The sequence below is a fragment of the Sphaerodactylus townsendi genome, linkage group LG01 (assembly GCF_021028975.2).
Source record: "Sphaerodactylus townsendi isolate TG3544 linkage group LG01, MPM_Stown_v2.3, whole genome shotgun sequence".
NCBI classification, from domain to species: Eukaryota; Metazoa; Chordata; class Lepidosauria; order Squamata; family Sphaerodactylidae; genus Sphaerodactylus; species Sphaerodactylus townsendi.
The window spans coordinates 128,604,762-128,617,790 of NC_059425.1; positions in this window are offsets into that span (position 1 = coordinate 128,604,762).

Here is a 13,029-nt window from a genome sequence, read left to right on the forward strand (position 1 = left end):
AAGAAACATAACTTTCTTACTGGCTGTGCTTGGGCAAGACTTTTCCTGAAACTAAGCAGCCCCTGGACAACTCTGCGCTTCTTCTGGCCGCCTGGACTTGTTCTGTCTCTCACTCTGGGCGAGCCAAGAAGAAGCCGGGGCGTCCTCCAGACTAATCCAAGTCAAGGGATGGATACAGCCGACGCTCTTAAGTTATCTTACTTGAGATGCTGGACTGGGCGGAAGGGAAAATTTACGACCATAAGCGAGAAACAGCTTTCTTCCGAGACTTGTTCGTAATTCATCATCCTAGAGAAGGCTCTTTGGCTGGCAATATTTCTTTAGGTGGGAGGGGACCGCGCGCGCAAACATACATACAAAGAGGGTGTAGGAACACTGCACCTCCGAAGAGGGAGGGGAAAGGGCCAACTTTTTAACTCGGAAAAGTTAAAAGGCTAGCCGTGGCAAACCGCGTGCAACCTGGTCCTCTGCATATTTACTTGGAAGTAAGTCTCACGATGGGACTTACTTCCGAGTAAGCGCGCGTAGAAACCTATTCCTTCTACGATTCTTAGGCTGGGAAGGCAGTCTCATTCAAGCCCTGTTCATCTTCCACTTTTAACAGTCTAGCCCTATGCAGAGTTTATTTCAATGGGCTTAGCCTGGAATAGCATTGCGTAGGACTGTACTGACATTTTTGCATCCCTCCCTCTAGAGCAAAATCAGGGAAATGACGCTTGGAGCTCCTCAAAAGAAGTGGCAACATGTCTGAGATGTCGCCTTGCAATTCTGTGCATGTTTTATTGGAAGTAAGTCTGGTGGGAGTTCAAGCGGAGTTTCTCACATCAGTGGGCTAGAATTGCAGCCTAAGGGTCCAAAGGAAGAAAACTACAGTATGTCTTCCACCGAGTCATGTTTCAGAAGTTATAGTCAGATGAGACAAAATAAATAGTGGTTTCCTGCTATGGTCACTAGCAACGTGATACCTTATTTTCCCGAAGAAACTGATGCTATTGAAAAATGAGCGTGTGGGGGTGTATCCATAATGTCAACCTTCCAAGGGATTTGCATTTAACCCTTTTTTTTAAGTAACAGAAGTTCATGTGTTTGTGTAACTAGTTTCTCTGGAGTTCAAAGGAGTACTCAAAGTGGAGATCAACACACTAGGGCTAGTAACCAATTCGTGCCAGTGTTCTGGCAAGGTGAGTTACCGTGAGTTATGGTGTTGACATAATCCGTCCTGTATCAATTAGGCCTTTGGGTTGTTGCAAGAGTTCTGGGGCCAAGGAGATCATCCGGGAGGGGGCAGCGATGGCGGGGGTGGGAGTGAGCTGCGGCCTCCCATAAGGCATTTATCCCACAGAGTCTTCTGACAGTCTTCTTGGACAGAGGCCAAGCCATCCTAGGCATTACTCCGAAGCTATTGAGAAGTTCTCTCCTAGTTCAGTATTAACTAACCAGGTGAAATCAGCAGTCTTGGTTCCTTATAAGAGTGTGCCTAATCTTGCTTTGGAAGGCGCCGTGCAACCCCCCCCCCCTCCCCAAAAGAGCCCCTATCAATAAAGCAAGCAACCTGGGATATTTGGGTAGGGGAGGGTACACCCCTCTGCATCCTTACTTGGGAGTGAAACCTCTGAAACCTAATGGGGCTCCCCTCTCATGTAAACACGCGCTCCTTCGAGGTATCAATCGTGTACCACCCACGCAGGGATGAAAGGTGCCCGGCTTAACTTTTCCAGCCTTGTGAATCGCTGGGCGGCGATTCATCGGAGGAGACTTCCCCTGCCTGCTGCACGTTGGAAACCACAACACACGAATAGAGAGCAGAAAATAACAAAACCCGCGAGAACCCCCCAAGTCCGCCTCCCTCTGGAAGCCAGAGCCCGGTCCCCTTTACTTCCCCGCAGCCCCACCCCACCCCACCATCTCGTCTCCACGTCGCCCCATCAGGACGGCAAGGAATCTCTTCTGAGTCCGTTACCCAGCGGAGAAAAGGCTCAGAGCCTTTTCAGGCGCAAGTCCCGCCTCCCCGTCCCTGTGGCCGTGACTCTCGTGGCCATTCATTGGGCTGCTTGAAGCCTCCTGCTGGCTCTGGCTCGCTCCTACTCTTTCTCCGCAGAGGAAGCAGCCAAGGAACTTCGGGGGTCAGGCTCCGACGTAAAGGACTGGGGAGGGCGAAGGAGAGGAAAGCCCGGCTGCCCAGATCCCGGTTCCTCCTTTCAGTCCCAAGCGGTCCTGGAGATGCCTCAAGGCGCGCCCGGGGGTGGGGGGTGGGGCTGCTCCTCTTTCTCACTCCCAGTCCCAGCTGACCCCGCCGGGTGAGAGGTCCCGCCAGCCTTTCTTGCCTGTCCTGCGCTCCAAGAGCAGGTTGCGGGTGAGGCGGCTTCTTGGGCAGCGAGTGCACGCGGGCTCCTGCCTCCCTCCTCCCCTCTCCCTTTCCTCCCCGTCCTTTCCCCCTTTTTATTCAGCTCAGCCCTTCTTCTCCTTCCCGCCCATCACGGTTCAAAGCAGCTGTTCAAATACGAAGGCTGCTTACTTTGACGGGAAGAGGATTTTCAAACAGCCCCTAAAAAGCTTTGAACTGACAGGCCTCCTTGATATCTCCTTCATTCCCGTATAGCTGTAGCTCCCCGAGAATATGCTCCACAGAAATATACGCGCTGTGTGTGTGTGTGTGTGTGTGTGTGTGTGTGTGTGTGTGTGTGTGCGCGCATGTGTGCGTGCGTGTGTGGGGATTCCTTGTACTATATGGGAGGCAGAAAGCTGCGTGCCTAAAAGGCCCTGCGCAGTGGTGGCCTCGAGGGGGCTGATCCAGCTTAGGGCTGTGGAGATCTGAAGCCGAAGAGGGGCTTGGTTCGTCGCCTCTCTTATTGCTAGACAGGCGGTGAATTCAGCCTTTGGGAAGCTGGGATAACACGGCGGGACATTGTCGGCTAACCTGAGCTTTCTCTCGCGCAGGGAAACCAAGGAGCCCCCCGTGTGCCTCGGTCGGTTTCTCAGCGACGCTCCTCAGCCGCTTCTGCGGGGATTTCAGCACCAGACCCCCGAGGGCTGCTTGTCATTCAAAGGGTCTGCCTGCTCCCCTCTCTTCCTCACGCGCCATCCTGGCAGCAGCAGCACCTGCTAGTTGGCTCTTAGAATCAATTCATTTGCTAATAACAAATCAAATGGGCAGCTATAACCCTACTTTATTTGAGGCTGTCCCTGCTTTTTTTAAAAAAATAAATAAATAAATCATGCAGGGCGGGTGGCACCTTAGCTAAAACAGGTAGGTGTCCTCAATGTGTTTTTATCCAGGCCGTGGCTTCAATAGGATTTCCCAAACAATACGTTTGTGGAGAGAAGATCACCTAACAAACTGTTTTTTTCACACGCTGCAGTGCGGGGCGGGGGGGGGGGGGGGGAAAGAGACGGCTCTTCTGGTCATTAAGACGTTGCTGTAAAACTTGGCCTGCAGCCGACAAAAACAATTCAGGAAAGGGCCACTTGTCTATCTCTATCTCTAGTATAACCCAATGAAATCTACTGCTTGTGGGGGACACCCCACTTGTCCGAGCTGGACTACCTCCAAGTCAAGGCGCAGAGGATCCTGTCCTCGCCTTCCCCTGCCAGACTTGTTCCTTGATCCCGAAGTCCTGGGACAATAGAGGGATATTACGACCCCCCTCCCCCAAACACATACACAAAGGACAGTGCCAGGAGGAGTCCGAGCCAACTGACCAAGAAGCTACAATAGACAGCGCTCTATGGTTGGACACACACACACAGGCTCTGCTGCTGCAGCAGCCCCCCCCCCCCCGCTTTTCTCTCTGCATTCAAAGGCCGAGCGTGGAGATATGTGCGCGCCTGGACGCGTTTAATGTAACTATTGTGAGCTGGAGCTGTTTTGATCTTGTTCCCTTTTAACCTTTCGGGATGAGGAACCATTCAGCACTGCGCTTTCGTGGAGCTTTTTCCAGTGGGGCTCGAATGAGCCTGATTCAGTGGAGAGGCAGAGACCCCCAACAACACATGAATGAAACTTCAGCTGTTAAGGGCCTACACAGAAGGACCCGGGAAAGAAAACACACACACACACACACACACTCCTCTCCGAAAGCTGGGGCTTCACAAGTGATCGCTTGAAGACTCCGATCTGGCACAAAGAGGCAGCTGGACCGCTTTAATGAAATCTGCCTTCAAGCCGCAAGAACTGCAGCCTCAGGGATGCGTTTATATGATGACTCGAAAGCTACACTTTCAAGTCGGGGCTCCTCCGGGTGGCTGTAACAAACGCGTTTAACCAAGAAGCCTGAACAGAAGCGAGGGGGGAGGGAGGGAGACCGCGCGCAGCCCCTCTCCCCGCCAAAAATTGCAACTCTTCCATTCCCTCAGATAAGAGGCTAACTGTGTCCCCCCCAACCCCACCCCACCCCCACAGAAGCGAGACTTGGAGAAGACAGGAAAATGGACCGGATCCACCCCCACCCCCCCACCCCGGCCCTTTGAAAAGTTTGATGAGAAAACCTTACCCTGTTCTCTCCTTCTGACTCACCCAAAACTCACGGCTACATTTTATCCGGCTCCCCCTTTCAACAAACGGGATGGGATGTTCTAAGTTCTGCGCTTGAAATTAAAATGATTTGAACTGCAGGATATGAATCACTCCCCCCACCCCCAATACACACACACACACACACACACACGCAGATTCCCATTGCTGCTTCATCCTCCGGTTCTGGATCTTGTCATTAAAAATGATCCACACTTTGTAGTCCGCAAGTGAATATTTTATTGGCAGATACCGCGATGAACACTTCTAAGAGAACGTCAAGCAGTCAGACTTTAGCTGTTTCAGGGATTACTTTGAGTAATTTATCAAAGGGACGCTGGCTCAATCTGGACTGGTGAATGTGAGACCTTGGTGGCGAAGGGAGACGCAAGAGGGGTGGGAACTGAAGGGGGCAATTTCTGCAAGGCTCGGAGAATGAATTCTGCGTTCAAAGAGAAAGGTTGCCAGTTTGTGGGGAAATGTCCAACGCAGCCGTGACTTTGACTATTGGTGGAGAGGACTTTTCACATGTTAACTATCGTGTCTCTCACACATATATTCTTTTGTCTCTAGCTGCACAGAACAACTCTATCCTTTCCTCTGTAGACTAACCTGGATGCAAATGAACGTAAGGCTCCAATGTTTGGGGATTTATATGCTCTGGTCTATGACTATAATAGAGAAAACCAACAAAATCCATTCATTCATTCATTCATTCACTCAGTCAGTCACTCATTGGTGTCCCTACAGTCTGGTGGCTGGTAGAGGGGCCCAGAACTTCCTGGAGCATCCTGAAATTTCCCTACAATAATAAAACCCTAATGTAAGGCTGGACGTATATGATACACATAGTTTGCAAGACCTGAGCAAGCCTGTTAATGATAGGAAGTTTCGGAGGACTTTGATTCATAGGGTCGCAATGAGTCGGAAGCGATTTGTGGATATTTAACACGCACACACGCACACAACACACGATATACACAACACACCCACATACAGCCCCCATCGCCAACACACTCACAAAAAGGTATAGCCTCTAATGAAGTGAACATCCCTCTCTTTACTTTTGATTTGTGTCTGGATCTTTCTGTTCAATCATAATACCTAAGCAACAACATGCAGCTCAGAAAGGATTTCTCACTCTGCATGATTCAGTGAACCCTGGAACAGGTTGGCCTATTCACACGCTGCCAGGACACGGGTGCTGGGACAGGAGAAGGAATAAAGCAGGCAGCCCCCCAATGACTCAGGTCTGCAACGTGTGGCCGTCTTCAGGGGGCACAGGGGAAGGTATGTTGGGGGCGCATCAGTGTCTCAGAAAAGATGCGGAGCTCTATTGCACAGCTCAAAATCACTCTTTTTTTGGGGGCGGGGAAGGTGGGAGAGAGGTTGAATATCTACAGCATAACCAGACCCCGAAACTGTCAGATCTGTGACCCGTAAGACGACAGTCAGTTTGGTGGTGGGGAGAAAAAAAACCCCTCTGAACATCACCTGGCAAATATTTACTCTGATGGCCCAGCAGCAGGCAAATGGAAAACATAAACTCGACTCCCGAGGCCTTTGGTAGGGGCTGGTGGGCGAAAAACTCAAGTGTAAACTCGCTCATTTTAATTGAAATCGGCGTTGGGACCCCAAACACCCCTCCCTCTGTCCCCAAGCTCTTGCACTAACTAAACAGAACTGTGAAGTATGTCCTGTCACGTTAAAAAGTGGTGACGGTCCCGATCCTCTTGCGCTTTGTACTTTGAGGAATGGAAAGAGCCCCTCCTCCGAAAGAGCCCCCCCACTCCCCGAAAGACCGACCGCCTGGTCCGACGGAGGTTTAATTCCCCAGGAGGCAGCTAAGCATTTTTCACCCTCTCCAGTGCGGCAGTTCAGTTGATTTAACCCTCGGGCCCCATCCTGGCTGCTGTGGGCGCCTGGGCCATCTCTAGCCCCGGGGCTCACTCCGAAGAAGCGGGTGGAGGATAGCAGCATTAAGGACACTCAGAAGTCCGTCCCTGACCCAGGCTCTCAACACGGGGTGTGTCTTGTGTATATGTGTGTAAATCCTCATCCAACGCCCAGTACTTTGCCATCATCTCATAGGGTCAAGGCAGATATGCTGGATATGGGGACCTGAGGGGTTGAGTCGGGAGCCCTTCTTAAGGTGGGAAGGAACTCGGTTGGGAGGCTGCGAAGACGAGTGGGGGTGGGAGGGGGGAGAGCGTTTCTTCAGTGCTCGAGGTTGGAAGCGGAGGAGAAGGAGGAGAGCGGAGGGAAGGGAGGCCAACGAGGAGGCCGGCCCATTGTCCAGAGAGGGTGCATTTTTGCCAGCCCACTGCTGGTTGCTATAGCGAGGACGCCAAAGCCAAACAGAAGAGCCCACAGTTCGCCTCGCTCCGCTTTGCCCGGCTCCTGTGAGAGGGAGCACCCTTAGTCCCAACCAAAATAAAAGCATCCGCGCTGACCCAAGGGAGCTGCCTGGCCTCCAACCGGGGATGCAGGCGAGGGCGCAGGTCATTCTTGGGGAGGAGAGGCACGGGAAGGCGGGGGGGGGGCGGAGAGAGAGAAAAAGAGTGGGGGGGGGTCTAGGTCACCAGTAGCCCCACTACTTTGGAGCTGCAATGGGAAAACAAAACCTCAGCCCGGTTGGAACTGAACCTGCTGCATATTTCAGTGGGTTGGCTTTTGGGGATGGGGTTGGGGTTGCATCTTGTTACCTTCGAGCTCAGGTTGTGGGGCCAGACCATGCACTTTGCTGTACTAAAGCGGGCCTCTGATTTGTATTCTCTGGTTTTTCTCCAGCCAGCTAATGAGAGGCGGAAGTTATCGGGGCCACGAGCGCGGTCTGCTCAGGCTCTCCGCTATTACAGGAGCCACTCCCGGGTTGCCGCTTTAAGTTTACTGACTCGAGAGTAAGTCCCACTGAACCAACTTCCAAATTAACGGCGTAGCAACAAGTAGAGCTTTCCAGAGGGTTCTTGCCCTGAACTTGCCGTGTCCCCGGTCCAGAAGCCTGCCTCTTTGTTTCCTTCTTAATTAACTAATTAAGGGAAACATCAATCCAACAACCTCTTTCTTTTTTGGAAAAAGATGAGAGGGCAGGAGGGCTCTTGGCCACTTTTTTTTTTAAAAGAGAGACTCTTATTTTGCAGGGGTGGACTCCCCCTTCCCCGCTTTCCTATTCAACTTGGAAACAGCATAGCGAGAGAAGCAAATAATGAAGGTTCTTGGCTCCAGATTTTAGTTAAGCGTGTGGCTCGAGGTGACAAGAAGAAAATTAGTTACTTAGTTAATTGGTAATTAGTTCATTGAGAATCCTTCTAGCACTCTGTTCTAACGGCATTGGCTAGGACTTACGGGGGGGGGGGATGTGTCGAGCCCTTCCTCCGCATCCCTCTCAGTTTATATTACACTTGATGAAAAGGGGTCACTATCTTTTCAAACCAAACTGTCTTTATCTTAGCTTCTTTCTTTATCTATTTCCTTGGGACAAAGGGGCTAGAGATATACTTTCCCGCCCCCCCTCTACTTATCCCTTCAGTGAGGCAAGCTGTGCAACTTTTCACCTGCTAAATTAAGTGTCTGAAATAAGATTTTTTTTTTAAAAAAGGCTTAGATATACCAGATCTGTACAATTGCTGTAGTTTGTGGGTCCTTTGGGCTCTATGGTTCAGTTTGTCTTGTTGAAATTGACAATTGTTATTTGAAAGGAAAAATACTTTATAGGTCATCATTGAATGCATTATTCACATTTTAATAAAATGCTTGAAAGAAATCACCTTAATGAAGAGAACATTTGTAGTAATTTGGTGATAATTATCAGAATCACCCAATATTCGCAAAGGCGGTATTATTACGTGTTGGAAGAAAAGCAAAACACATTATTTTAATAGTCTGATATGCAAACTATGGACTATTCAATTACGTGGCTTAATAATGCATACATGATGCGATCGTGTTATTGGGATAGGGAGGTCTGCAGTAATTCACTCCAAAGACCAAGTGTGTTCTTACATCCAATAAAATCCATTGCCTTGGATCAGGGGGCCCTGCCAAACTACGTTTAAGAGAATAAAAATTAATGACTGAGAATCTGAGCGTTAAATTAACATTAATTATATGACCTGCCTGCTGGAAAGATTAAATTTCTTACGCCCTAATTAGATAACGTCTCCTCGTACATCAAATAATTTCCTTTTCTAAATTTTTGGTGTAACGGCCGCGTGCCTCTGTGCGTCGGCGCATCCCCCAGCCTTGGCTGTTGCCGGAGTTGCCGGCAGTGGGGGAGGGGAGCCCAGGGCCTGCTGCTCCGGTCACCGCGCGCTTCTAGCTGGCTCACGTTAAGCAAGCCCAACACCGCCAGCGGCTGGCAAATTAGCAGCAGCAGCAGCGAGCCGGCAGCCCAAGTCAGAGGCAGCAGAAGCGCCGCCAGTACCGAATCCGTCCGCCAGGGGCGCAGACGCGGTGCTGGAGAGCCGAGCCTTTGAATGAATCAAGAGTTTGTGCGCATGAATGGAGAAGTTGTCAGAGTGGAGCTAACGGGGCAGCTGAATGCAGTGGCCGGTCCCTCCGCTTCTGCCACTTCCTCTCCCCAGGGACACACACAGACTGGATATGGGACGGCGTCTTTGGACCCCTGCCCCTCCCGCCCGAGTTTATTTTATAATGACCCTTCAAAGAATGAGGTAGCGCGACGCTCTCTCTGTCTCTCTCTGCACCGCCCCCCCACCCCCGTCATAACTATCGGGAGCCTGCATGGCCCGCCTATGGCCGTGATTGATACACGCTTCTTCCTTTCCGTCTCTTCCCCACCCCACCCCCACCCCCATCCCTACTAGTCTCCATTCAAACACCCTCCTCATGCTGCCAACGCCTGTTCCTCGCAGGACGCCCCTCAGAGGCTGAAACCCTAGGTTCCCTGTACCTGGGAGTAAGCCCGATTGAGCTACGCGGGGTTTACTCCCGACTCCGAGTACTAGAGGGCTGCATGTCTGCATGGGATTTCTTTGGCGGAGGGGAAAGCTACAGCGCAGTACCCAAGTACGGGCAACGCAAAGATACTGGGGAGGGATGGTGTGGGCAGAAAGAGCCTTGCCAATGGCCGAAGAACCCGCTTGTCCTGCCCGCCTCTGGGTGCCCGCGGCTCCCCTGTCCTGTGTGCCTCACTCCACCGGGGAACACAACACCGGGTAGCACAACAACGGCAAAGTAACTGGGGGAGGGAAACGCACAACCGGTCTTTTTTGGGGTGCTCTTCAGCTTCAAAGGGCTGAGAAAGCCACGTGTGGGGCTGCGACGGTTCTCTTCTTGTGATCGCGGCCCATTAGAGCTGGGGACCTATCATGGTCCCTAAGCCAAACACTTGAGGGGTGTGTGTGTGTGTGATATCTGTGGGCTTTATATTTCCCATCTGCGTAAGTGATATTGTTTCAGTAGGCGCATCATGGAAGACCACGTTTTCGCAAGGGCGCCCCAGTGGCCTCTTCCCTTCCCAAGGAGATGGGCAGGACGAAAAGCGCCGAGTTACAAATGATGGGCGGAAGTTCTGTCCTCGTCTCAGAGCAGCAGAGCGCTGCAAGTGAAGTACAGAGGCTGAATGCCGGGCTATTTCCATCGCCAAGTCCTTCATGCCGATTGGTGGTGATATGAAAAGAGTCAAAAGGGGCGACATCGAGTGTCATCTCCCCACGAGTTCTGTGTAGTACTCTGTGTATGTGTGTGTGTATGAATGATCAGGCACTGACTGGTATCAAGTCTACAGTTTCCAGAGAAAGACAAACAGCCCGGAAACCACACAGCACCCAAAAGACAAACACATTTAAAAAAGGGTGATGGTAGAAACCAGTGCTGGGCGTATGCGTTTTAAGAGTACAGCTGCAGGGTTTACAATGGTAATGTATGTTGGGTAATGAATTCGCATGGGTTCTGCGAGAAGTTTACCTGCTTAGTCACTTAATTTATATCCCGCTTTTCTTCCCAATGAGGACACACAGCGGCTTACATATTTAGAGCAGGATTGGCCGGCAGGACTGGAGGATAAACAAAGGGACCCTGGAAAATGAAGAGAACAGATGTAGATCAGCATCTGATGAAACATGTGGACAGGACAAAGGGGTACTAGGGATGAGTGGAGGTCAGTCATGCTTGCGAGGGGTGGGGGGTGGGGGGTGGGGGGTCGCCACAGCAGTGCATTTGTAGTGCAAATGCATGAGACATGGCTGTCCCTAATTTTGCCAACTGGGCACTGGCTGATGCTTCCTCACTCGAAAACCCATCTGCTCTTCGCTGTCAGAGCTACACTTGGCGATGTACCAGATCCTCCCATGTACAAGCCCAGTGAGGTAAATTAAATAGACATCCAAGCAGTGGTGGGATCCAAAAATTTTAGTAACAGGTTCCCATGGTGGTGGGATTCAAACTGTGGCGTAGCGCCAATGGGGCTGGGCGGGGCATGACAGGGGCATGGCCAGGCCTTCCGGGGGTGCGGTCTTCCTGGGTGGAGCTGGGGCAAGGACACAGCCGCTGCGCTGGTCCTTGGGCGGGAAACAAATGCACGCAGGCGCAGGCTGCCACACATGCTGGTGCACCTCCTGCTAGACTGCTTCAAGTTCTGCGCACTACTGCTGAGAGGAGGGGCATAACTAAGGCAAAAATCACGTGGCAAAATCACCAATTAGTAACCCCCTCTTGGCACACACAAATAATTAGTAACCTACTGGGAACCTGTGAGAACCTGCTCGATCCCACCTCTGCATCCAAGTCCTGCTCCTTGGATATGAAACCTCAACGTTTCCTGACAGGGGGACAACCGATATAAAACGTGTCTTAAAATGTCTTTTAGCTGTGGTCTGATTCCACAGGAGTCCACTGGCACCGCAAAACCTGACCACTTTATTCCTGAGTTAGATCCGGGTTCATCGTGTGCAGCCGCTCTCCCACACTAAAGTTTATAGCTGGAATAAATGTTGCCTTTAAGGTGCCTCTGGATTCCTGGAGCAGACTGCCTACCCCTCTGGAAAAGTTGTAGGTCAAGCAGCAACGTGGCTGCTGGGGAAATGGCAGTAGCTGAACTCCACAGGACTTATTACCTCCTCAGTGAAGGCCTGGTTCACACGTGCACGGAGAGTAAGGTGCTCTACTGAGGCGGCGGAACCGCTTCAGACTGCAGATGGCGCATTCCAGGCTTGCATGTATTACATTCTTCCCCTTGGCTTGCTTGGCCCAGTTTCCATTTTACAGGTTGGGGCACTCTGAATGTGACCCTCCTCATGAAGAAGAAGAAGAGTTTGGATTTATACCTCGCCTTTGGCTTTCCCTTCCTCTCCTCACAACAGACACCTTGACTCATTCTGCACATGCAGAATAATGCACTTTCAAACTGCTTTCAGTGCTCTTTGAAGCTGTGTGGAATAGCAAAATCCACTTGCAAACAGTTGTGAAAGTGGTTTGAAAACGCATTATTTTGCGTGTGCAGAAGGGGCCTTAGTGAGGTCCGTGGGGCTGAGAGTTCCAAAGAACTGTGACTAGCCCAAGGTCACCCAGCAGGAATGTAGGAGTGCGGAGACACATCTGGTTCACGTTCACCAGAGAAGCCTCTGCCACTCAGGTGGAGGAGTGGGGAATCAAACCCGGTTCTCCAGATTAGAGTCCTCCTGCTCTTAACCACTATACCAAGCTGTCTCTTAAACATTGCTCCATGCTGACTGCACCATCAATTGTGTAAGCCCCTTTGGATTCCCAGGGGGGAGAAAGTCGGAAGTATAAAAGATTAAAAACAAACAAACAGAAACATTTGCTGAATAAGTGAATCGGGTGTTAGAAGGGTCAGATACAGCAAAACAGTGCGCTTGATTTTCACCACCAGCAGCCGGTGCAAGAAAGCTAGTCTCGGGTTGGAGGTTGAAGACGACTAGTGCTCGACAGAAGCGGTTTCGTCCACCGAATCTGCGACCCGGGTTTCCTGGTCTCTCTGGGTGCTTTGCAAGGTGCTGCTTCCTTTAGCTTCTCGTGCAGGCAACACTGACTCCTGCCATGCTGATCCCAGTGCGACTGACTCCTGAGGAAGCGTGCATAGGCTCGAGGCTGCAACTAGCGTGCCTGGCGAGCTCGCGGCAGAGCGTTCTTCGGCTTCCGTGGATCGGCCCCCCCCGGTGCAGACGTGCGTCGAGCTCTTGCGCTTCCCGCTAGCGAGCGCTGCTGCTTTGATTTATTGCCGAGAGCCTCGGCTGGGCATGCGGGAAGACGCCAAGCGCGCCTCCGAGTGCCGGCGTCCTGCTGCTGCTGCTGCTGCTGCTGCTCTGACCGGCGCTGAAGGCGTCCACCGCAGTTTGAGATGCTGGGCGGCCCTCGAATAGGGTGGGCGGGCCACATTCTCCTTTCTACGCCGATATCCCGCTCTTCTCACATGGTGCCTCTGACACGAATCCCCGTGCATTCCGTAGGGCTCACTCCTAGGTAAATAAGCCCGGGATCTCAGTTTGCGGATAGAGATCCGATTCCGATGAGACCCCTCTCTGCATATGTCTCTTTAC